Genomic DNA, 22,347 nt, shown 5'->3' on the forward strand with positions numbered 1-22,347 from the left:
AGATGTTATGGAGGCATTTTCTCAATTGAGTTTCCCTCCTTTCAGATAACTCTAGCTTCTATTAAGTTGACACCCAACTAGCTACCCAAGTCTCCCTTCCTCTGTAAGCGAGAGGACTGACCACATTCCCTATGAGGAGGCTGTCATTGTGAATGGGACACTCATGCGATTTGAGGTGACAATTTGAGCCATAGTGAATACTCAGAAATGTTAGCTCTTAGTACTCTCATAAGTTAGGTATATTACTGTCGCACGCCCAACGTCCCGCCAGCAGGAAACGCATGCGCGGACACACGAATCCTTCTGCAGCAAAACGTTTTTATTGTATCTTAAAGAGAGGGCCCGGGGCGCCAGCATGGCGCGGCTTATATACACCCTAGCACGGCGCATCCACACCTGATTGGTCGCTTCCCCATGATCTCATAGGCACGCCCCGGAGTGGGCAAACGCCTGGCACAAAGACACTCTTGCACATGCGCACACAGTTAACTTCCTGAAAGAAAGTCGGCTGGTGCGGCGGAGGCCAGTGCCATCTTGTAATGGCAAAAAGCTATCCCGGCTTTCCTCGTGGGGCGCAGTGGAAGCCAACACCATCTTCTGGTGGCGAATGTTTTTGCTGCTCTCCACATCTCCCCCTTATTGTTTTACTAGTAAGAGGCTGGTCTACGTCCCTGCAGTTACATCCATCTGCTGTGGCTCCTGTCTTAGGTCGTTTCTGTATGTCACAGCCTTATCCATCATAGGGTAACCCTATCGCCACCGGGCCCCATGTCTTAGATTGGTCTGTGCATGAGGAAAGTTGCCCGTCTCTGGATACCGCAGTGCGTTGTGACAGTAACTGCTGAACGACCTAGGGCGAACTCTACAAAAGAGGCCAGCCAGAAAATGAGTTAGTGGGGAGATCATGATCACCCTATTGCGTGTAATGAGGAAACCTCAGCGATGTAGAAGGGCTGATCAAAGAATCATTGAGTCTCTCTCATCCCAGTGTAATGTATCCACAGATTCATGGGGTATAAGAGCAGAGAACTCAGATACCGACTAATTCCTGAGCATAGATAACCAAATTCCAGGGGAGGCCCCTTGTTCAATGGCCACACGTGTTTGAGTGATAATGACCTTGTCACGTTTCTGGTGAGACCTGAGTTTGCAAACCAACCATAGCATGAACACTAATCCACAGCATAGGGCTGCACCAAACAGAGCCACCCCCACCCATTCTTTGAAGTACTAGGAATCCAAATCCAAATAGGCAGTGTGAGGGCTAGAGGTAGTTTCCGAGGGATCCATCCGGGAGTCATTTCTAGGCGTCAGAATTCTCCGTGTCAGTCGTTCCGGTAGTCAGAATGGGTTTTCTTCTTCCTGCGGGAAAACACAAACAGATCCCCTGGATCTTATTAAAATAGGATCCGGGACTTTCCATCGACCAGTCAAAACATCTTTCCATTTTACCATCTCTTGTGGTCTATCAGGCTCTGAATAGTGGCGTTGGGCCGCACTATGGCCTTGGGCATCTAGATTTAAAAAATTAAGGGTGAAGAGTGCCATGGAAACAGCTACTCTTGGTACTGAGGGTAGAGCCTCCTCGACTCCCCCTTTTTGTTTAATTAAATAGGATTTGAGAGTGCGATGGGCACGTTCTACAATGTCCTTTCCCTTAGGATTATACGGGAGATCAGTCAGATGAGTCACATCCATCTGATGGCAGAATTGTTGAAATTTTTGAGAAGTATAAGCTGGTCCATTGTCTGTCTTAAGGAGTTTGGGTTTACCCCAAGCACTCCACGCCTCAAGGCAATGTTGAATTGCATGCGAGGCCTTTTCTCCTGTTAGAGGTGTAGCAAACATGATGCCAGAGCATGTATCAATAGAAACATGCAGATACTGAAGTCTTCCAAAAGAAGGGATATGAGTAACATCCATTTGCCAGACCTGTAGCGGTCGGATTCCTTGTGGATTAACTCCCACATCGGGTACAGGCAGAAATTGACAACAATTTTGACATTGGGTAACTATTTCCCTAGCTTCTTTTCTAGTCAAAGCAAATCGGTGGCGTAAATTTTCAGCCATCACATGAAATTGTCTGTGAAATTCTTTTGCTACATCTAATTGGGGGGACAAGGCAACTGCAATCACTCTTGTAGCTTGGTCTGCTGGGTCATTTCCACGGGACATTGGACCAGGAAGGCCCGAGTGAGCTCTAATATGTGTTATAAATACAGGAGATCTCCTGCCGAGAAGGGTAGATTGAATTTGCTGAAAAAGTTGAGCGAGTTTGCTGGAAGGCCTGATTAATCCAGCCACCTCAAGGACCTTAACTGCATTAACCACATAGGAGGAATCTGACACAATGTTAAGTGGGCCTGGGAAGGTCTCGAGGACCTCTAGCACCACTAAACAGTCCACAACTTGAGGTGAGGTTTCATTATACTGCTTAGATACTACCTTATTATTGACCACATAAGTACCTACACCAGTTTTTGACCCATCTGTATACACTACAACCCCATCAACAAGTGGTTTCTGAGACATTATGTGTGGGAACACAATGGCTTGGCTTAAAGCAAATTGTAGGATCGGGTGTTTTGGATAATGATTATCAATCTGTCCAGTAAAGTAAGTAACTAACACTGCCCAAGCATTTGAGGTAGCAGCTAATGTTTGAACCTGAATGGCTGTATATGGTACTATCAAAATTTTGGGTTCATTCCCAAAATGAGTAATAGCTGCCTTCAACACGCGGAGTGCAAGCTGAGCAACCGCATCGGGATACCAGTCAATAATCTTAGCAGGAGATGCATTGGGATGGATCCATAATAAAGGCCCATCCTGCCACAAGACAGCTGTTGGTAATTGCATAGTTTTGAAATCACACAAATCAAAAGGCTTGGTTTCATCAATGTGCTGTAATTGAGCATCCTGTAAGGCACTTTCTACAACTTGTAAGGCCTGGTTTGGGGCTGGCATCAATGCTCTCGGAGAGGAGATATGAGAGTCCCCTTCCAAAATATCAAATAACGGTTTCAACTCAGCATAGGAAATCTTTAAAAATGGTCTCAGCCAATTTATATCTCCCAATAATTTTTGGAAATCATTTAAGGTATGTAAATGATCTCTGCGAATCACTAATTTCTGAAGAAATATTTTTTCAGAATAAATGACCGATCCCAGAAATAAGCCAATTTCTGCAATTTGAACTTTTTCTGTAGTGACTTGTAGTCCCCATTGTCCCAATGTTTTGGTTAAGATGGGATATGAGGTCTGTAAGGTTGTTAAATCTCTATCACACTTTAGAATATCATCCATGTAATGAACCAGAAGCAAAGATGGAAATCGCTTCCTTATAGGTTCAAGGGCTAGTTGCACATATAGTTGACACATAGTGGGGCTATTGGCCATGCCTTAAGGCAGGACCTTCCACTGAAATCTCTTATCAGGTTCAAGATGATTAACAGCTGGTATAGTAAATGCAAACCTCTGTCTATCTTGTGGACACAAGGGGATGGAAAAGAAACAATCCTTAATATCTATAATTATTATCTTCCATTGCTTAGGTAAGGTGGAGAGTAAGGGTAAGCCTCGTTGGATAGAGCCAAATAGACACATCTGTGCATTAATGGCTTTCAAATCACGGAGAAGTCTCCATTTTCCTGATTTTTTCTTTATCACAAAAATAGGAGTATTCCATGGTGAAATGGACGGTTCTAAATGACCAAGCTGTAATTGTTCATTAACCAATTTAGTGGCAGCTTCCAATTTTTCAGAGGATAGAGGCCATTGAGGAACCCATTTAGCCTCATTTGTGAGCCAGGGTATGGGCATAGAACCCTCAATGGCACCTAGGAAAAACCCAGGCCCTGCCTTCCTATATTACCTTCTTGTGGGATTGGTTCTACTTTTCCTTGTTCCTTTTTTCCTAATCCCTTCCCTTCCTCGTAAACCATTCTCTTCATAATCTCGACAGCTTGTCGAGAGTACTCGTTGGTCAATGTCAGTCCTAGACCCTGTAAGACATCCCTCCCCAAAGGTTAACAGGAAGAGGAAGGACATAAGGAATGAACCTTCCTGATTGGCCTTCTGGAGCATGCCAGATCAAGAAGCGTGAGCCGATAGTGGGGCTGGCCTCATACCCTAGTCTTTGTAAGGAATGGGATGATTGAATGACAGGCCATGCCTTAGGCCACCAACTAGAGGAGATAATGCTCTTATCAGCCCCTGTATCTAGAATTCCTGTAAAAGTTTTCCCTTCTATATTCAACTCTAAAGAGGGTCTGGAATTAAGGTCCATCATTAAATAAGCAGAATCAGTCCCAGAAGAGCCAAACTTCGCGGTGCCTCTAGGGACCCTGGAAGAAGGAAAATGATCATGTAAGCTTGGAAGGATAATCAACTGAGCAATCCTGTCACCTGAGGAGATGGAAAAAATGCCTTGAGGGCAAGAGCAGAGAACTTGAAGTTCTCCCGTGTAATCTTGATCTATTATTCCAGGGTGAAAAATAAGTCCCTTTAAGGTTAAGGAGGATCGACCCAAAATAAGGCCGACACTTCCCATGGGTAAGGGGCCTTTGTAGTCAGTGGGGACAGGTTGCACACACATCAGTGGCATTAATATGAACTGGGTGGTGGAACGGAGGTCCACTCCTGCTGAGCCTTTTGTAGCTCTGTGAACCGTTGTGTCCGTTTGTTGTGAGCTGGAATCCCATATGTTTTGGGGCCCTGAGACTTGGGGCCCAGATACCCATTTTTTGGAGTGTTTTCACCCCCTTCTGCCTGCGGAGACCCGGGCTGAATAAGCCTGCCTCTGATATCTTTAACTGAGCGACAGTCACTAGCCCAATGATAGCCTTTCCCACACTTAGTACATAGTCCTGGTTCTTTCTTCTTTGTGAGGGCCTGACACTCCTTTTTCAGATGTCCTGGTTTGCCATGGTTATAGCAGACCCTGCGATCACCTGTACCTGAGCACTTTTGGCCCTGTAGGATAGCAGCCGCGAGGCCGGCATTCGTAAGCGGGCCTCCAAGTTCTCGGCAAATTCTCAGCCAGTCCTGTAATCCATTGCTCTTCCAGGGGGTAATAGCTGCTCTGCATTCCTGTGTGGCTTGCTCATAGACCAACTGTTCCACTAAAGGCATTGCCTGTTCAGGGTCTCCAAAGATCCTGCCTGCTGCCTCTGTCATCCTAGCCACAAAGTTTGAGAATGGCTCCTGGGTGCCTTGTATAATTCTTGTTAAGTGTCCCCCAGACTCTCCCTTCTTGGAAAGTGCCTTCCACGCCTTAACGGTGGCAGTGGAGATTTGAGCGTATGCTCCCCAGTTATAGTTTGTTTGATTATTGGCATACTGCCCTTGTCCTGTTAGCAGATCAAGTGTCCAATCTCTCTGATCGCCTTCAGCAATGGCACTGATTTTGGCCTGTGCCTGAGAGGTGTCATACCACAAGGCTTTCCATTCCATATATTGTCCCATATTAGGGAGTGCAGCCTTCACTGTTGTCTGCCAGTCTCCTGGAGTCATGGCCAGAGTGGCAAGCCTCTCGACTTGAGCAATAGTAAAATTGACACTAACTCTGTAGTTACGGACCGACTCGGCAAGTTCCTTAATTTGAACATATTCTACTGGTGCGTGAACACGGTCTCCATCGGCAGCCTCAAACACCGGAAATGCCTGCTGAATCTTTTTCTGTTCCTCTTTAGTGAGGAAGGAATCTGAGTGAAATCTCTCCATATAAGATGGAGGGGTGCTGGTGCTTATAGGCTGGGAAACCGCACGGTTTCCACCTCCCACTTTCTTCTGTTTACCCTAGCTGTTAGCTTATTGTTCATCTGGGTAGTATCCTTCTTCTTCATAGCGAGCTGCCTCATCTTCTAAATCCTCTTCCTCAGAGGAGCTAAGCTTGTCTGTCTCTGAGCTATCAAGCTCTAAATCCTCTAACTCCTTTACCGGATAAAGGCTTCTCCTTTTCAAAACTTTCTTCTCCTTTCTCTGTTTCTCTCCCGGGGCGTCTTTCCCCAACCTCTCGCTCCCTCAGATCTGAGGTCTTTGGGAGGGTCTTTTTTCTTATGTTTACCTTTTCTCTTTGAGCTCTTTAAACTTTTATCCCGCACTGTTTCTGACATGCTGTCTTGTAACTCCCCTAGCACTCTCTGTCCTGCTATTACAGTTGGGCGGCTCCCATCTTCTAGGCACGACCTGTGACGATGCCTAGCAGCAGCCACAAAATCAAACACCAAAAGAGAAAGCATGAAGGCTGCTAAAACGATAACAAAAACTTCCGCCGCATCTTCTAGTGGGGGAGAGAAGTGAAAAAGATCAAGACCAAACATATCTTTCAGAGCTTACCCGCGTCCTGCAGCTTTGGATTCTCTCCGAGGACGGAGGGCCCCTCCTCGGCGATGGTGATGGTGTGGCATTTTATCCCGGGTTTCGGCACCAGATGTCACGCGCCCAATGTCCCGCCAGCAGGAAACGCATGCGCGGACACACAAATCCTTCTACAGCAAAACGTTTTTATTGTATCTTAAATAGAGGGCCCGGGGCGCAAGCATGCCGCGGCTTATATACACCCTAGCGCGACGCATCCACACCTGATTGGTCGCTTCCCCATGATCTCATAGGCACGCCCGGAGTGGGCAAAGACCTGGCACGAAGACACTCTTGCACATGCGCACACAGTTAACTTCCTGAAAGGAAGTCGGCTGGTGTGGCAGAGGCCAGTGCCATCTTGTAATGGCAAAAAGCTTTCCTCGTGGGGCGCAGTGGAAGCCAGCGCCATCTTGTGGTGGCGCATGTTATTGCAGCTCTCCACATATTACTACATAAATTAAACATATCTGTAATGAAAATTAGAATTTCACATTAATCTGTGTCTCATTTTGGCCTAAAGCACCAAACAATCTAAACGGTGTTTTGGCTTTGGTGGGTTATGGGGCAGAATAGAAAGGCACAGAAACTGGGGGTCATGAATGTTGTTGGAACCTTTCAGCTTCCTCTAGCAGCACAGCAAGAATTCCAGACAATCACTAAGGGCCTTCCTCCCTTTCTAGCCACTTTCTGCAGTTCTGTGGGATCTCACCAGAAACCACACTTTACAGAAAGACTCTTCAGCTAGGCTCCTTGTTCACCCCAGCAGTGCCTGCTCTTCCCTTACCAGACTGTCATTCCATCCTATCCTTCTGGAACCACAACTTACCTCTCTTACCAAGAAGAAAGATATGGGGTTTGTGGAGTAGATTCTTAGCAACGTTTTGAGATGAAACCTTTGTCTATGCAAATAAACCAAACAACAAGGAGACAAAAACACAGCACAGCCCTCAGCTCTAAGGGAATAGGACAGGGTGGTTTGTTGTTGCTGTTTTCCATCTTGATTGGCTTATGGCCTGGAAGCACAGGTTAACAAGCAGTTTCATGAACTTTAATAGGTTTACAAAACAAAGAAAGTCATAAATCAGAGCAAGTTTAGATTACATCAGTAGGTACACCAGAAACGTAGTTGAGGCCAGACAGAAAAGCTTTTCTATACGCCTAAGAGTCTATCTGATGACATCTTTAACTTCTCGGTTGGCAGAAGCAAGGGTCTCCTAAGTTAATGGTGCCAAATGTTTTTACTTTTTTTAGTCAACAAATTATCATTTCAGTAATAGAAGTGGGCAAGGAATGGATCGGATTTCAAGACGCTAAAGCTACCTTCCGGTAAGGGAATTAGCTTCTGGGTCAGCAGCATCCCAAAGTCTCCACACGGCTACAGTTTTACTCAGTCAAATTTCTCTGCAGGAACAGCTTCTTTTCTGCAGAAGCAGACACCCAAGAGCCACCAAAATTGACCATATGACTAATGCTCATACAATGATTGCTCCATCTCCCTTGGGCAGCCTGTTCCCACACCTCAGTACATTTTGCTCTCTTTTACAAACCCATATTTGTAATCTCCTGTGTATCTTACTTTCTTCTGAGCATGTCTCTTTCTCTTAAGCCTCATGATTATGTCCATAATAAAAATTATCTTTAATAAAAGGCTCCAACTTTTCTGATAAACTGTTTAATCCCAAAATTTTTTTCAATATTGAAGCTGGGAATCCTGGATTGTTCTTAGTCAAAGTTCCTAAAATTCCCAGGGAACTCGTCAAGTTGCCAAGGTCAGCAGAATGGAGTTGTGTCTCTGTCCCCTCACTGCTGAGCTGTGCTGGCATTTGAGAAGCGGCAGTGGTTGAGAAGTTAGTTCCCTTAGTATACCTGGGGAAAAGGACCAACCTCATCCTGTCAGACACAGGGACACAGAGGAGAAAACTACTTACTAAATTTGATACAATCCTTCCTAAATTCCCCATTGGATCCCACTTATTCCTTTATCATCTGATCTAAGCTGACCTCATGCCTGTCCACTCTTTATCAAAACGGTGTCTACAAAACAATACAAGCCAAACAACAACAACAACAACAACAAGAAAACAACAACAACAGCAACAACAACACATTTGCTGGGGCCTCCTGCATTAGCCCTTATTCAAGAAAACGCCGGCCCAGGAGCGGCAGGACCCCTGCCTGAGACACCGCCGGAACCTGAGGGAAACAGACCGGATAAACAGTTCTCTGCACCCAAATCCCGTGGGAGGGAGAGCTGAACCTTCAGAGAGGCAGACAAGCCTGGGAAACCAGAAGAGACTGCTCTCTGTACATACATCTCGGACGCCAGAGGAAAACACCAAAGGCCATCTGGAACCCTGGTGCACTAAAGCTCCCGGAAGGGGCGGCACAGGTCTTCCTGGTTGCTGCCGCCGCAGAGAGCCCTTGGGCAGCACCCCGCGAGCAAACTTGAGCCTCGGGACCACAGGTAAGACCAACTTTTCTGCTGCAAGAAAGCTGCCTGGTGAACTCAAGACACAGGCCCACAGGAACAGATGAAGACCTGTAAAGAGGAAAAACTACACGCCCGAAAGCAGAACACTCTGTCCCCATAACTGACTGAAAGAGAGGAAAACAGGTCTACAGCACTCCTGACACACAGGCTTATAGAACACTCTAGCCACTGTCAGAAATAGCAGAACAAAGTAACACTAGAGATAATCTGATGGCGAGAGGCAAGCGCAGGAACCCAAGCAACAGAAACCAAGACTACATGCCATCATCGGAGCCCAATTCTCCCACCAAAACTAACATGGAATATCCAAACACACCAGAAAAGCAAGATCTAGTTTCAAAATCATATCTGATCATGATGCTGGAGGACTTCAAGAAAGACATGAACACACTTAGGGAAACACAGGAAAACATTAATAAACAATTGGAAGCCTACAGAGAGGAATCGCAAAAATCCCTGAAAGAATTCCAGGAAAACACAATCAAACAGTTGAAGGAATTAAAAATGGAAATAGAAGCAATCAAGAAAGAACACATGGAAACAACCCTGGATATAGAAAACCAAAAGAAGAGACAAGGAGCTGTAGATACAAGCCTCACCAACAGAATTCAAGAGATGGAAGAGAGAATCTCAGGAGCAGAAGATTCCATAGAAATCATTGACTCAACTGTCAAAGATAATGTAAAGCGGAAAAAGCTACTGATCCAAAACATACAGGAAATCCAGGACTCAATGAGAAGATCAAACCTAAGGATAATAGGTATAGAAGAGAGTGAAGACTCCCAGCTCAAAGGACCAGTAAATATCTTCAACAAAATCATAGAAGAAAACTTCCCTAACCTAAAAAAAGAGATACCCATAGGCATACAAGATGCCTACAGAACTCCAAATAGATTGGACCAGAAAAGAAACACCTCCCGTCACATAATAGTCAAAACACCAAATGCACAAAATAAAGAAAGAATATTAAAAGCAGTAAGGGAAAAAGGTCAAGTAACATATAAAGGCAGACCTATCAGAATCACACCAGACTTCTCGCCAGAAACTATGAAGGCCAGAAGATCCTGGACTGATGTCATACAGACCCTAAGAGAACACAAATGCTAGCCCAGGTTACTGTATCCTGCAAAACAATCAATTAACATAGATGGAGAAACCAAGATATTCCATGACAAAACCAAATTTACACAATATCTTTCTACAAATCCAGCACTACAAAGGATAATAAATGGTAAAGCCCAACATAAGGAGGCAAACTATACCCTAGAAGAAGCAAGAAACTAATCATCTTGGCAACAAAACAAAGAGAATGAAAGGACACAAACATAACCTCACATCCAAATATGAATATAACGGGAAGCAATAACCACTATTCCTTAATATCTCTCAACATCAATGGCCTCAACTCCCCAATAAAAAGAAATAGATTAACAAACTGGATACGCAACGAGGACCCTGCATTCTGCTGCCTACAGGAAACACACCTCAGAGACAAAGACAGACACTACCTCAGAGTGAAAGGCTGGAAAACAACTTTCCAAGCAAATGGTCAGAAGAAGCAAGCTGGAGTAGCCATTCTAATATCAAATAAAATCAATTTTCAACTAAAAGTCATCAAAAAAGATAAGGAAGGACACTACATATTCATCAAAGGAAAAATCCACCAAGATGAACTCTCAATCCTAAATATCTATGCCCGAAATACAAGGGCACCTACATATGTAAAAGAAACCTTACTAAAGCTCAAAACACACATTGGACCTCACACAATAATAGTGGGAGATTTCAACACCCCACTCTCATCAATGGACAGATCATGGAAACAGAAATTAAACAGAGATGTAGACAGACTAAGAGAAGTCATGAGCCAAATGGACCTAATGGATATTTATAGAACATTCTATCCTAAAGCAAAAGGATATACCTTCTTCTCAGCTCCTCATGGTATTTTCTCCAAAATTGACCATATAATTGGTCAAAAAACGGGCCTCAACAGGTACAGAAAGATAGAAATAATCCCATGCGTGCTATCGGACCACCACGGCCTAAAACTGGTCTTCAATAACAATCAAGGAAGAATGTCCACATATACTTGGAAATTGAACAATGCTCTACTCAATGATAACCTGGTCAAGGAAGAAATAAAGAAAGAAATTAAAAACATTTTAAAATTTAATGAAAATGAAGGTACAACTTACCCAAACTTATGGGACACAATGAAAGCTGTGCTAAGAAGAAAACTCATAGCGCTGAGTGCCTGCAGAAAGAAACAGGAAAGAGCATATGTCAGCAGCTTGACAGCACACCTAAAAGCTCTAGAACAAAAAGAAGCAAATACACCCAGGAGGAGTAGAAGGCAGGAAACAATCAAACTCAGAGCTGAAATCAACCAAGTAGAAACAAAAAGGACCATAGAAAGAATCAACAGAACCAAAAGTTGGTTCTTTGAGAAAATCAACAAGATAGATAAACCCTTAGCCAGACTAATGAGAGGACACAGAGAGTGCGTCCAAATTAACAAAATCAGAAATGAAAAGGGAGACATAACAACAGATTCAGAGGAAATTCAAAAAAATCATCAGATCTTACTACAAAAACCTATATTCAACAAAACTTGAAAATCTTCAGGAAATGGACAATTTCCTAGACAGATACCAGGTACAGAAGTTAAATCAGGAACAGATAAACCAGTTAAACAACCCCATAACTCCTAAGGAAATAGAAGCAGTCATTAAAGGTCTCCCAACCAAAAAGAGCCCAGGTCCAGACGGGTTTAGTGCAGAATTCTATCAAACCTTCATAGAAGACCTCATACCAATATTATCCAAACTATTCCACAAAATTGAAACAGATGGATCACTACCGAATACCTTCTACAAAGCCACCATTACTCTTATACCTAAACCACACAAAGACACAACAAAGAAAGAGAACTTCAGACCAATTTCCCTTATGAATATCGACGCAAAAATACTCAACAAAATTCTGGCAAACCGAATCCAAGAGCACATCAAAACAATCATCCACCATGAACAAGTAGGCTTCATCCCAGGCATGCAGGGATGGTTTAATATACGGAAAACCATCAACGTGATCCATTATATAAACAAACTGAAAGAACAAAACCACATGATCATTTAATTAGATGCAGAGAAAGCATTTGAAAACATTCAACACCCCTTCATGATAAAAGTCCTGGAAAGAATAGGAATTCAAGGCCCATACCTGAACATGGTAAAAGCCATATACAGCAAACCAGTTGCTAACATTAAACTAAATGGAGAGAAACTTGAAGCAATCCCACTAAAATCAGGGACTAGACAAGGCTGCCCACTCTCTCCCTACTTGCTCAATATAGTTCTTGAAGTTCTAGCCAGAGCAATCAGACAACAAAAGGATGTCAAGGGGATACAGATCGGAAAAGAAGAAGTCAAAATATCACTATTTGCAGATGATATGATAGTATATTTAAGTGATCCCAAAAGTTCCACCAGAGAACTACTAAAGCTCATAAACAACTTCAGCAAAGTGGCTGGGTATAAAATTAACTCAAATAAATTAGTTGCCTTCCTCTATACAAAAGAGAAACAAGCCGAGAAAGAAATTAGGGAAACGACACCCTTCATAATAGACGCAAATAATATAAAGTACCTCGGAGTGACTTTAACAAAGCAAGTAAAAGATCTGTACAATAAGAACTTCAAGACACTGAAGAAGGAAATTGAAGAAGACCTCAGAAGATGGAAAGATCTCCCATGCTCATGGATTGGCAGGATTAATATAGTAAAAATGGCCATTTTACCAAAAGCAATCTACAGATTCAATGCAATCCCCATCAAAATACCAATCCAATTCTTCAAAGAGTTAGACAGAACAATTTGCAAAATCATCTGGAATAACAAAAAACCCAGGATATCTAAAGCTATCCTCAACAATGAAAGGACTTTAGGGGGAATCACTATCCCTGAACTCAAGCAGTATTACAGAGCAATAGTGATGAAAACTGCATGGTATTGGTACATAGACAGACAGATAGACCAATGGAATAGAATTGAAGACCCAGAAATGAACCCACACACAAATGGTCACTTGATTTTTGACAAAGGAGCCAAAACCATCCAATGGAAAAAAGATAGCATTTTCAGCAAATGGTGCTGGTTCAACTGGAGGTCAACATGTAGAAGAATGCAGATCGATCCTAACTTATCACCCTGTACAAAGCTTAAGTCCAAGTGGGTCAAGGACCTCCACATCAAACCAGACACACTCAAACTAATAGAAGAAAAACTAGGGAAGCATCTGGAACACATGGGCACTGGAAAAAATTTCCTGAACAAAACACCAATGGCTTACGCTCTAAGATCAAGAATTGACAAATGGGATCTCATAAACCTGCAAAGCTTCTGTAAGGCAAAGGACACTGTGGTTAGGACAAAACGGCAACCAACAGATTGGGAAAAGATCTTTACCAATCCTACAACAGATAGAGGCCTTATATCCAAAATAAAAAGAACTCAAGAAGTTAGACCACAGGGAAACAAATAACCCTATTAAAAAATGGGGATCAGAGCTAAACAAAGAATTCACAGCTGAGGAATGCCGAATGGCGGAGAAACACCTAAAGAAATGTTCAACATCTTTAGTCATAAGGGAAATGCAAATCAAAACAACCCTGAGATTTCACCTCACACCAGTGAGAATGGCTAAGATCAAAAACTCAGGGGACAACAGATGCTGGCGAGGATGTGGAGAAAGAGGAACACTCCTCCATTGTTGGTGGGATTGCAAACTGGTACAACCATTCTGGAAATCAGTCTGGAGGATCCTCAGAAAATTGGACATTGAACTGCCTGAGGATCCAGCTATACCTCTCTTGGGCATATACCCAAAAGATGCCCCAACATATAAAAAAGACACGTGCTCCACTATGTTCATTGCAGCCTAATTTATAATAGCTAGAAGCTGGAAAGAACCCAGATGCCCTTCAACAGAGGAATGGATACAGAAAATATGGTACATCTACACAATGGAATATTACGCAGCTATCAAAAACGACTTTATGAAATTCTTAGGCAAATGGCTGGAACTGGAAAATATCATCCTGAGTGAGCTAACCCAAACACAGAAAGACATACATGGTATGCACTCACTGATAAGTGGCTATTAGCCCAAATGCTTGAATTACCCTAAATGCCTAGAACAAATGAAACTCAAGACAGATGATCAAAATGTGAATGGTTCACTCCTTCTTTAAAAGGGGAACAAGAATACCCTTGGCAGGGAAGAGAGAGGCAAAGATTAAAACAGAGACTGAAGGAACACCCATTCAGAGTCTGCCCCACATGTGGCCCATGCATATACAGCCATCCAATTAGACAAGATGGATGAATCAAAGAAGTCCAGACCGACAGGAGCCGGATGTAGATCGCTCCTGAGAGACACAGCCAGAATACAGCAAATACAGAGGCGAATACCAGCAGCAAACCACTGAACTGAGAATAGGACCCCCGTTGAAGGAATCAGAGAAAGAACTGGAAGAGCTTGAAGGGGCTCGAGACCCCATATGAACAACAATGCCAAGCAACCAGAGCTTCCAGGGACTAAGCCACTACCTAAAGACTATACATGGACTGACCCTGGATTCTGACCTCATAGGTAGCAATGAATATCCTTGTAAGAGCACCAGTGGAAGGGGAAGCCCTGGGTCCTGCTAAGACTGAACCCCCAGTGAACTAGACTGTTGGGGGGAGGGGGACAAGTGGGGGAGGGTGGGGAGGGGAACACCGATAAGAAAGGGGAGGGGGGAGGGGGATGTTTGCCCGGAAACTGGGAAAGGGAATAACACTCGAAATGTATATAAGAAATACTCAAGTTAATAATAAAAAAAAAAAGTATTGCTCATGACATAAAAAAAAAAAAAAAGAAAAGAAAAGAAAATTCCTCCACAGACTTCTGTATAGCCACGTTGAAGGGGAGAATTTTTCAACAGAAGTTCCTTCTTACCTGTTGATCCTGGTTTTTGCCAAGGTGACCAAAAAGAAAAAATAAATCTAATTGGGACAATCTGTAAGCAGCTGCCTCAAGGGAGGGGCTCCTGGAATGTATAAGTACATCAATTCATCGAAGGGATAGTTATCTCTTGAATCCATTTAAGGTCTTTAGAAGACTTATGTTTCAAGGTTTTTGAAGTTTGCTTTCTGTCCATGGGATTGACAAATCCATCTGAATTAATTTGATGGGAGGAGCCTATTCTAAGTATCTATATTATAGGCCTTGAATGATTCAGACTGTCATGTTTCCACTCAGAGAGAGAAATATAATTCATATCTTATTCTTTTGACCAAAAACCATGTAAGGGACTGGAGCGATAGCTTGGTGATTAAGAGGCCCAGTTGCTCATCCACAGCACCCAAGTTCAAGTCTCAGCACCCACTTCATGACTCATAACCATTTGCAGGGTATAAAAACACCTAAATGAAATGTAAAAAACAATGTTATTTATCTTGGTGACACACATACCTTAATCTCAGCATTTGGAAGGCAGAAGCCCAGAGATCTCTGTGAGTTTTAGGTCAGCCTAGTCTACAGAAAGAGTCCCTAGATAGCCAGGGCTGCACAGTAAAACCTTGTTCCAAATATATATATATATCTTTAAAAAGCAATGATATTGAAGCTGTAGTAAAAAAAAAGGTGTCCAAATTCTCCAACAAGGATAAGATGGGACAGATGCACTGTTGAATTATACCAGATATTTTAAGACTTTATGCGCGTGCGCGCGCGCGCGCGCGCGCGTGTGTGTGTGTGTGTGTGTGTGTGTGTGTGTGTGTGTGGTGTGTGTGTGTGTGTGTGTGTGGTGTGTGTGTGTGTGTGTGTGTGTGTGTGTGTGTGTGATGTACTTGTTATGGAGAGAGTCCATTTATACCTTCGGGAGAGTGAGGTCAAGTGTGTGGGTGTTTGTAGAGTAACGTTTTGCAATTTGTGGATTGCAATCACATTGTAATGTTATAGTTAGGGGTCACCACAGCACAAGGACTCTATTAAAGGGCTACAGCTTTAGGAAGGGTAAGAAGCACTGATATACAGGCTAGAGATCAATATTGAAGGTTTTTTTATTGTTAAAAAAGATTATTTTGAATAGCCAGAGGAATCCTGATCAAAACCACAAATTCTCCCAGTATCACATTACCTAATTTCAAAATTAGACTGAGTCAGGATAATAAAAGGCAGAATTTTATTTAAAAGCATGCATTATGTGTCAATGGAATAGAAGAGAGGACTGAGAAAAAAGTCATGTAGTTACAGCCATCTGATCGTTACTTAATAAAGGTGTGTTGGAGAACAGGTATTCTTAAACAGGTGATGTCAGGCAAATTGAGTAGCTACACATTGAAGAGTAACACTAGATCCCCGTCTCTCCTGCTCTATGCAAATCAACTCAAAATGGATCAAACTCGGTAACTTAAGACCCCAAAGTATTCTGGAGAGGATATCTTTGCTCAATCATTCATATAACCCAGATTAATCTCCATCCTATAAAGAAGTAAAGTAGGGAAGGACAGTGTGGCACATTCTAATCCTAACTAGTGCCTGCATAAACAGGCAAACTCTGTGAAGTCTAGGCCATCCTCTTTACATAGCTTGTTTTAGACCATCTAGGGCTTTAGAGTAAGATCTTATCTAAAAACAAAACCAAAATAAAACAATGATAGCTAATAAACAGTAAAATTAGTAGATGGGCAAATGATCTGAATAAAAATTTCTGTCTGTCTGTCTATCAGTTTCTGTTTCTCTGTGTCCTTGTGACTCTGTCCCTCATGTGTGAGCATGTGTGTGTTTCTGTGTGTGTGTGTGTGTGTGTGTGCGTTTCTGTGTGTGTGTGTGTGTGTTTGTGTGTGTGTGTGTGTGTGAGGGTGTGTGTATGACTCGGGCCTGCAGCCAGAACTGGATGTTGGGTAAATATTCTACCACTAAGCCAGAATTCCAGCCTTCAACTCCTAAACAGATGTACAGAAAAACAATAAATATGATTTTAGCCACCAAGTGAATACAAACAGAAACTCCACTGAAATTCCATGTCGCCTCATGCAAAAGGATGATTCTCTATGTAAAGAAACTTAGATCCTGGCCTGTTGACCCAAGTTCAATTCTTAAAACCAATGTAAAGGTGGGAGAAGGAACCGATTCCATACAGACTCTCTCCAACCCTCAGCTCTGCCCTGTGGTACACATATCCCCTGACTTATATATCAGTCACACATCCAAATAGTATTTGTTGTTTTAGTTTTTAATACAGAAATAAATGACTATAGGTTTACATTGCTGGTAGGAATGTGAATTATCATAATGGCTATAGAGACTAATATGGAGGCTACTGAAGGAACTAAAAACAAAACCACTATCATAATCCATATATACCACTCCTGGTGGATACTCAAGGGAAAATATGGAGTCAGCCTCAGAGTTTATCAGCACATGAACCGATGAAAAATTATTATTTTTTTTTTTTTTGCAGAAATGCCTGATGTCTACAGTGTGCCTGTGACTGAGCCTCCAGCTTATGTGGGACTTAGTCCTGGATCCAGACTTCCAATTCCTACAGGACCAGAGAGTACCTTACAACGACATTTCCAGAACAGGTCACTACAGGGCCTGAGGTTGGATTCCAGTTTGCTCAGGTTTCCCTCGAAATACTGCAATTTTGCTTTCAGTGGTATCTGACATCAATATGGGTATGAAATCCTGAAGTCTGAGGTGCCAAAGGTTACTGCCTGGCCTCAAGTCTTCCTTTCTATGGTTCTAGAGGTTACTTTTGGCCTGTAGCTCTGTGTTTAGTCACCTGATTGTAGACAGGCTATCTGGTCTGAAATTGGGTATCCAGTCTCCAACAGGTTTGCAGAATCTGGGGGTGACCAAACTTTTGACTCCATCTGTTCACCTTGGTGCTTAAGGTGTTGCCCCATGTTTGATCCTGTTGGCACATAGCGAGGACTAGATTGCCTCAGTCACTCATCTGAAATCAAAGTCAAATTCCCCCAGTCATCATAGCTGGACTGCATGCAGATCTAAGTTACAGAAACCAAAGTATCCAATACAGAAATAATTGAAATGTCCAAGAAAGAATTCACAGACTTACTATTCAAAAGAATTGATAATCATAAGGAGTCAAATTCATTCATGAATTAAGGAAATATATCTAAAACCTTGTCCAGATAGCCTCAAAAGTAAACGTAATAGTTAAGAGAACAGTAGTAGAATTTCAAAATATGGAGGAAAATCTTTGGAAGGAGATTGAAACTTTGAAAACTAAACTAATAAAAATGTTTGAAGAGGCTGGTCAAACTGGTAGAAACCACAACAAAGACTGTCATTAGAGATAAGATTACTGGGTTCAGTACCCACCTCCAAAAAAAAAAAGAAAAGAAAAGAGATAAGATCATGGACAAGAACAAATCTCAGGCATAGAGGACAAGAGGGAAAATAAGAAGCATAAACAATATTCCAAAGATCCTGGGACACATTAAAGATTCCAAACCTAAGAATTCATGGGGTATAGCAGGGAACAGCCAAAGTAACATCGAATGGATGAGACAGACTTATATTTCAGTGAAATTCTAGCAGAAATCATCACAAATTTATAGAAATAATTAAGCTTGCAAGTATAACAGCCATGTAGAAATCCAAACAGACAGAATCAGAGAAGAAATTATCTGTGACATACAATCAGGATGTCAAAAATACAAAATAAAGAAATAATTGTAGCCAGGCAGTGATGGTGCATGCATTATGTTTAATCCCACCATTTGTGGGACAGAGGCAGGCAGATTCCTATGAGTTCAAGGCCATACTGGTCAAAAGATCGAGTTCCAGGAAAACTAGAGCTCCACAGTAAAACCCTGTCTTAAAAAAGGAAGGAAGGAAGGAAGGAAGGAAGGAAGGAAGGAAGGAAGGAAGGAAGGGACAAAAGAGAAGGAAAGAAAACTAAAAGAAATAATCCTAAACATGCAAGAAAATAACAGCTAACAAAGAACTGAACCTTGAAGCTGTGTTATGCTCTGGGAGCTAGAGATCTGAGATTAATGTCCTAACTTCCATCTCATCTCCAGCCAGGAGTGGGTGGGAGCAAAGTCCTTCAATTCAAAGCTCAAGCTTGCTCCTCTGGTTAGGCGGCTGCCTTGTTCCTGAGATTCATGCTAGGGGCTTCTGTATTTAATATTCCTGTAACTCTCCCTCCTTGGTATTTCTGCAACTGGGTTTGAATACGCAAAGGCCGTCAAACCTTGTATTCCTCTTGAAGTATTCCTGGATTAGAAGTTAACTCAGAGCAAACCAAGCAATTAGTAGTAATCAGCTGAGCTATTGACAGGTATACATGTAAAGTCTTTCCGAAATTATGAAGTGCATGTGAGCTCTCAAATATTGAATAGAGAAGTTGCCATCTGTCTATCCACCCTGTCTTCCCCATTGGTTATCAGGATCATATGCAATCTGAGTGCCCTGGCTTATTGGATGTTTTCCTGACTCTAGAGTCTCCATTGTCTGGTGTTATTCCCATATGCTGGGAAGAACTCAACTATGTTCTGAAGGATACACAGGGTTTGTGGAAGGAGATGAATATGAATGAGCCTTCTAGACTTAGAACAAGGGGTCACCTGGGAAGAAGCAGATCTGGCTGAAGAAAAGTGTTCTTCAGGCATCCGTCATGTCAGTGACATAAGGTGGTGGAAATTAAGAAGGTAGCCTGAGCAAGGTTTCCCTGTAGAGACAGTGGGTCATCTAGAAGACAGCTAGAATTTTTAACCCAGAGGCCAGGGAGTTGTTCTAAGTATATCCTCTCCAAACTCACTCTGTGGTGCCTGCATTAGGTTTAAAATGGACCTAACTCATCCACTAGACAGCAACAATGATGCATATAAAAGGCCTAGTCTACTTGAGTTCTCAAACTCAAAACGAACATTCACAATTCCAGATCCAACCCAGGTCACCTAAAAAGCAATTTTAAAAAGGAATGAATGCTGCCATTTATCAAGAGCTTAAAAGCAGGACAATTCCACTTATTACCCCTAGAAATTCATGTTTTGGGTTCGATGGCGACTCTCTATGTAACTGTCGAGACCAGCGGCAACTACACTGCCTCAACACAGAGACCCGATCGGACAAGGCACAAGCAACGGAGGGTCAAAGAAGGATACGTGCTCCAAGAATCCCAGCCTATGAAAACGAGTATGTGAAGTTTTTCAAGAATAAACCAGAACTTCCCCCAGGGCAGTGCCCTGACGCCACCACACAGGTCACCCCATCCAGACCTGACAGTGGTGAAGCAGGCCTCTCCAAGACAGACAAATGCAACCTGAAGGAGAAGAGGAGCCAGCCACAGGAGAAAGATGCAGAGGCCTTGAGCAGGACCCTTGATAAGCTGTTTGTGGGACACTCAGCCCAGACACCCAGTGCTCACCATGGCCCCCAAGCCACATCTCTAGCTGCTTTCCATGCACCCGATTCTGCTGCTACCACAAAGAAAGCCAAGAAGATCAAGCACCTAAGGAAGAATCTGATAGGTGGAGGAGCTGCAGTAACACTTCCAGGCCGGGAAGTTCAGCAGAGAACAGCTGGAGAAGCTGACATGGCACAGGGTTCTGGAGGAGGAGCTGGAGGACTTGGAGTTGGGCCTGTGAGGCTTCAGGAATAGTGGAGTGGACTGAAGAACAAACCATGGGGTGCTCTGGGGTCCAGGGAGCATGGGCCACAACAGTCAGGAGGGGCACTCCCATACTGGCTCACTTTCCCCTCCTGTGGCCCGACTCTGTCCTCTAGAGCCTAGGATCTCTTTTCTTCATCCCTTCTCCTTCTCAGCTCCCATTTTTGACCTTTTCCCTTCTATCCCATTGTTCACAATCTGAGTGATGACCCCAGGTACCTGTGCTGCTGATCTGGGTGTCTTGTTGAAAAGGAACCCCGAGAGGGTGGGAGTCTGTCAGGGATCTGAGGCTGAGGGTACAAGGAGTATCCAAGATTGGGAGTCTTAGTTCCTGTTCAGTGTTTATGAATAAGTTCTGTGGCCACCAAAACCACCACCACCTCCACCAACTCCTCCTCCTCCTATTCCTCTTCTTTCTCCTCCTCCTCCTCCTTTTCATCTTTTATTTAAGAATGTAAGAATAAATTCAAGTAGACAACAAAAAAAAGTTCACTTATTGTGTGTAGCAAACCTATGTCCTGTTGAGATATAGTGGTTTCCATAGATTTATTTATTCGCTTGTATTTGTTTGTTTCTTTGTTATTATGTCCACAGGTGTTTTGCTTGCATGTATATCTGTGCACTAGTGTGTGTTCCTGGTGTGTATAAAGATGAGAAGAGGGCATGAGATCCCTGGGACTAGAGTTATGGAGTGCTGAGAGCTGCCATGTGGGTACTAGGGATCCAAACCAAGTCCTCTGAAAGAGCAGCCACTGTGCTTAACTGCTGCTTCATTTCTCCAGCTCATTTCCATATTTCAAATACAGAAATGTGGAATTCTTGTGATTAACCATCCAGGTAGACAAGGTCAAACAACGACCACACCCAGCTTCCTTTTTCCAGTGTATAGGCTCTGAACTTTTGTTTTGTTTTGTTTTGTTTTGTTTTGTTCTGTCTCCCATGATCTGTGAAGGGACAGCCTGTATCTCTTAAGCTGAGAAGGGCCTGAAAACATAGCCCTATTTTTATTGAATCAGGGAATGTTGGGCACTCCTACCCTAGAAATCTATCAATTTGAGCTTCTTCAAGATCTGATCAACTTGTGAGGAATTAACCCAGCACCATTGGTCACAAATTCATTTTTTCAGTATTTTTTCATTTATTGAATATTTTTACTTACATTTCAAGTGTTATTTCCTGTCCTGGTTCCTGGACATAAGCTCTCTTTCCCATCCCACTTCTTCTATAATGGTGTTCTCCACCCAATTTCCCCCTGCCCCCCATATACACCTACACTGGGGATCCAGCCTTGGCAGGACCAAGGGCCTCTCCTTCCATTGGTGCCCAACAAGGCCATCCTTTGGTACATATGCAGCTGGAGCCATGGATCCATCCATGTATAGTCCTTGGGTAATGGTTTAGTCCCTGGGAGCTCTTGTTGGTTGGCATTGTTATTCTTATGGGGTTGCAAACCCCTTCAGCTCTTCCAATACTTTCACTATTTCCTCCAATGGGAAGCCCAGTCTCAGTTCAATGTTTGCTGCTAGCATTCACCTCTCAAGAGGCAGGACCACCGAAATGCGGATGCTTTATTCCTTGTTAAAAGGGAGAACAAATATATTCATAGGTGGGGATATGGAAGCAAAAGGTTGGAACAGACACTGAACAAATGATCATTCAGAGACTGCCCCATATGGGTATATAGGATGGATATATATATATATATATATATATATATATATATATATATATATATATATATATATATGTGTGTGTGTGTGTGTGTGTGTGTGTGTGTATACACACATATACATATATA

At 42.8% G+C, this 22,347-nt stretch overlaps 1 long non-coding RNA gene and 1 pseudogene across 4 annotated transcripts in view; one reads left to right on the forward strand and one right to left on the reverse strand.

The window, feature by feature from the left end:
- Window positions 1-299: 299 nt before the first annotated feature.
- Window positions 300-22,347, reverse strand: part of LOC148001941 (uncharacterized) — a 39,369-nt gene continuing 17,321 nt past the window's right edge. For 2 of the 3 annotated variants that reach the window (XR_015634449.1, XR_015634448.1), the window contains 3 exons: window positions 11,053-11,111; window positions 6,340-6,491; window positions 300-1,362 (listed from right to left, as the gene is read on the reverse strand). This is a non-coding gene — a long non-coding RNA (uncharacterized LOC148001941). The remainder of the gene's footprint in view (window positions 1,363-6,339; window positions 6,492-11,052; window positions 11,112-22,347) is intronic. The other variant, XR_015634447.1, reaches the window with a different exon arrangement.
- On the forward strand, window positions 17,369-20,526 carry LOC148001942 (partner of Y14 and mago pseudogene; annotated as a pseudogene). The gene has a single exon (XR_015634416.1). The product of XR_015634416.1 is annotated as a partner of Y14 and mago pseudogene, transcript variant X2 (transcript).

This window comes from Rattus norvegicus, chromosome 12, assembly GCF_021556685.1.
Source record: "Rattus norvegicus strain SHRSP/BbbUtx chromosome 12, alternate assembly SHRSP_T2T, whole genome shotgun sequence".
Taxonomy (NCBI): Eukaryota; Metazoa; Chordata; class Mammalia; order Rodentia; family Muridae; genus Rattus; species Rattus norvegicus.